The 4,229-nt window shown below is 44.6% G+C and overlaps 1 long non-coding RNA gene across 1 annotated transcript; it reads right to left on the reverse strand.

The window, feature by feature from the left end:
- Window positions 1–366: 366 nt before the first annotated feature.
- LOC147355030 (uncharacterized) lies at window positions 367–1,253 on the reverse strand. Its single transcript, XR_015144161.1, has 2 exons — window positions 1,087–1,253; window positions 367–734 (listed from the first exon to the last, which is right to left on the reverse strand). It is a non-coding gene; the product is annotated as an uncharacterized LOC147355030 (long non-coding RNA).
- Between the last annotated feature and the right edge of the window lie 2,976 nt (window positions 1,254–4,229).

Genomic DNA, 4,229 nt, shown 5'->3' on the forward strand with positions numbered 1-4,229 from the left:
TCAACTTATTGCTGATTGAATCCTCTCTTCAGAGCATGTTTAGACCTTTCCATGCTTCCTCAGTCCAGCCTTAGGGGACGATCTCAGTGGGGGCAGACATCATCTCACGGGCACCTAATAGCTCTCCGTTCTAACACAGCCTTCCTCACTTCCTCCTGTCTCCACTCACCATATTCACTTCTCCTTGTCTCCCACTCACCACTCAACTTTTCTACAATCAATACTCTTTGCCTCCACTTTTTCAGTCTAGACTCTCTAACTCTTATCTATTGGCTTTATGAACCCTCCTTGCCGAAACTTCTAAGGTCACCAGGGACTGAGAAACAACTGTAAACCTTAAGTTCTCACCATTCTCTATCTGTTCTCTTCGTGTTGTTCATTAAACCCTCTTGTTGACAGTCTCTGTTTGGCTTCAGTGATTCTTTCGTACTTTTAGTTCCTTTCTCATCCTCGTGTGTAGGTCTGTGTTCAATCGCTCAGTCATGTCTGACTCTTTGGGACCCCATGGACTGCAGCCTGCCAGGCTCTTCTGTCCATGGGATTTTCCAGGCAAGAATTCTGGAGAGGGTAAACTTTTGCTCCTCCAGGGGATCTTCCGTGTCTCTCACGTCTCCTGCATGCTTTACCACTGAACCACCGGAGTAGCCTCTTGTGTGTGTGCTTCACTATAAATTCTCTCCTGGACCTTGGACTGTTGAACCACGTGCAGGTTGAGGTCTCTAGGAGCTAAAATCCTAGGGGCAAAACATCTCATTTTTTTAGTGTAACATAAACAAGATCTTTAATGACTGGCCCCCTTTTCCCTTTCTTTTCTTCATCATTGCAAACTGCCCTATAGTCCAGCTCCCCTGCATTTTCTGCCCCCAGATGTGCCTAGTTCTCCCTCAACTTGCCCCTTCTGCCAGTATGCGTCTTCCCCAACTCCCGTCCCGTGCTGGCATCATCCCCAGTCAGCATACTTCGACTGAGCCCAGAGGCACCAAGCCCTCTGAGAAGTCTTTCCTTACTCTTCTGACCCCCGTTTAGTCCCCTCTGTGCCACCCCCCACCCCCTCGCAGTCCAATCACTGTGTTATTGTCAACTCACTTCTCTGCCTCCTTCCATAGAGTGCAGGCTCCTTGAGAGTGGATTGTTTAGTTGCTCAGTCATGTCTGTGTCCTTGCGACCCCATGGACTGCAGCATTTCCTGTCCTTCGCATCTCTCAGAGCTTGCTCAAACTCCACTGAGTCGGTGATGCCATCCAACCATCTCATCCTCTGGCGTCCCCTTCTCCTCCTACCTTCAATCTTTCCCAACATCAGGGTCTTTTCCAATTAGTCAGTTCTTCGCATCAAGTAGCCAAAGTATTGGAGTTTCAGCTTCAGCAGCAGTCCTTCCAGTGAATACTCAGGACTGATTACCTTTGGGATTGACTGGTTGGATCTCCTTGCAGTCCAAGGAACTCTCAAGAGTCTTCTCCAACACCACAGTTCAAAAGCATCAATTCTTCAGCACTCAGCCTTCTTTACGGTCCAACTCTCACATCCATACATGACTACTGGAAAAACCATAGCTTTGACTAAACAGACCCCTGTCAGCAAAGTAATGTCTCTGCTTCTTAATATGCTGTCTATGTTGGTCATAGCTTTTCTTCCAAGGAGCAAGCCTCTTTTAATTTCATGGCTGCAGTCACCATCTGCAGTGATTTTGGAGCCCAAGAAAATAACGTCTCTCACTGTTTCCCCATATATCTGCCATGAAATGATGGGACTGAATGCCATGATCTCAGTTTTTTAATGTTGAGTTTTAAGCCAGCTTTTTCACTCTCCTCTTCCACTTTCATCAAGAGGCTCTTTAGTTCCTCTTCATGTTCTGCCATAAGGGTGGTATCATCTGCATATCTGAGGTTATTGATATTTCTCCTGGCAATCTTGATTCCAGCTTGTGCTTTATCCAGCCCGGCATTTCATATGATGTACTCTGCATAGAAGTTAAATAAGCAGAGTGACAATATACAGCCTTGATGTACTCCTTTCCCAATATAAGGATATATTCACTTGTAATACCCAGTACAATGTCTGGTGTCAGTAACTGCTTAATAAATGCCAATCATCATCTCTGTAAGAAGATCAACCTTCAGACCTGAATTTCTCATCACCTGCTGCATATCTCTCTGCTAAGTTATCATAATCACCTAGTTCAAGGATAAACTTAATTTACTTATCAAGGGTTAGTACAGGTGACTTTCACTTTCTTCTTTTTGTTGGACTTTTACAATCTTGAGTAAATAAGAATTTAAAGTCACCTGTACTAACCCTTGCTTCCCTGATAGCTCAGTTGGTAAAGAATCCACCTGCAATGCAGGAGACCCTGGGTCTCCTGGGTCGATTCCTAGGTCAGAAAGATCCCCTGGAGAAGGGATAGGCTACCCACTCCAGTGTTTTGGCCTGGACTATAGTCCATGGGGGAAGGCAATGGCACCCCACTCCAGTACTCTTGCCTGGAAAATCCCATGGATGGAGGAGCCTGGTAGGCTGCAGTCTACGGGGTCACTTGAGAGTCGGACACGACTGAACGACTTCGATTTCACTTTTCACTTTCATGCGTTGGAGAAGGAAATGGCAACCCACTCCAGTGTTCTTGCCTGGAGAATCCCAGGGAGGGGGAGCCTGGTGGGCGGCCGTCTCTGGGGTCGCACAGAGTCAGACACGACTGAAGCGACTTAGCAGCAGCAGCAGCAGCATAGTCCATGGGCTTGTAAAGAGTCAGATACGACTGAGCAACTTTCACTTTCAAAATTACTTATAAAAATGATCTAGCTTTAAAAAGTCAAATAATTGCTTAAGTCACATTTGTCGGCAGGTAACAAAAATCTAAATCAAAAGTACATGAAACAGAAGAGGGGATTCTCCACAAATTCTGGTGTGTCCCCGGAGAGCCAAGAACAGGCCTGTGGCAGCACTTGGGAAATCCTAGACCTGGAAACCCAGGTTCCCTGAGAACCCTGTCTCTCTCATTTTTCATCTCCAGCTCAGATAGCACAAGAGATGGCAGCAAGCCACTCCGCTAAGATTTACCATAGCTTCAGCCAGGCACTTCCCTACTTCCAGTCCCTGAACAGGCCCCCACCTGGACCAAGTGATAGTAGCCAGAAGAATATCACGTTATACTGTATGGAAAACCCCACAATAACCCTGTGGGTTGGAGGCCGGTCTTAGAAATTGGTGGACAGATAGATGCTGGTGTGTTTCAAACACCAGGTAGCTATCATACAGACTTTTACTCTGACTGTTCTCTTGCCTCAAAGTTTCAAAATGCTTCCAGCCTTCCGGGTTCAACCTTAAACACAACTTTTTCTGTAAAACCTTCATTGATCTCCACTCAGCCAAGTCTGAACTCTTTTTTTTTTTTTTTTGAATTTTCTTTGTGCCTCCCTGTGCTTTTTTCATTTTGCCTTATTTTATAGTAAGTTTACATGTTGCAAAATGACAAGAGTAAGAATATAATAAAACGAACTCTACATTTTAAAATCAGACTGGAGTGAAACTAACTCTAGATTTTTAAAATCAGTCTTATGCTACCTAGCTAGGACTGATGCTGAAGCTGAAGCTCCAATACTTTGACCACTTGATGCAAAGAATCAATTCATTGGATAAGATCCTCATGTTGGAAAAGATTGAGGGCAGGAGGAGAAGGGGGTGACAGAGGATAAGATGACTGTGTGGCATCATCGACATAATGGACGTGAGTTTGAGCAAACTCCAGGAGACAGTGAAGGATAGAGAAGCCTGGCCTGCTGCAGTCCATGGGGTCACAGAGTCAGACACAACTCAGCAACTGAACAACAACGATACCTACCTAGGTGACTTTGGACAAGTTATTTCACATCTGAACTAGTTTCTTCATTTATTTATTTTTTAAAAAGTTAAGGAGTCAAGGACACAGTAAACCACATGTTCTTGTGAGGATGGAAGGCATTCTATGGGAACTCTAGACACAGAGCCTGGCTCAGTCGATACTCATGAATTGCTAGTTTTTTCTCTTCCCATTTCCCTTGCTGGGCTCTAAAGTCCTTAAATTCAGAATTTTCCACTGTCCCTATTAAATGGCTTAATGGTAAGTAGGTCTTCATCAAATGTTTGTTGAACTGAATTCCTTTCTGATTGTCTTCTGAGCCAGATTTAACCAGTAATACTAATACTCATGAGAGGTTGACTAAATTGCCCCAATAACCTGTGAGGTAGACTTT

Source organism: Bos grunniens, chromosome 17 (assembly GCF_055505025.1).
Source record: "Bos grunniens cultivar Pamir isolate PY7600 chromosome 17, Bosgru_T2T1.0, whole genome shotgun sequence".
NCBI lineage: Eukaryota > Metazoa > Chordata > Mammalia > Artiodactyla > Bovidae > Bos > Bos grunniens.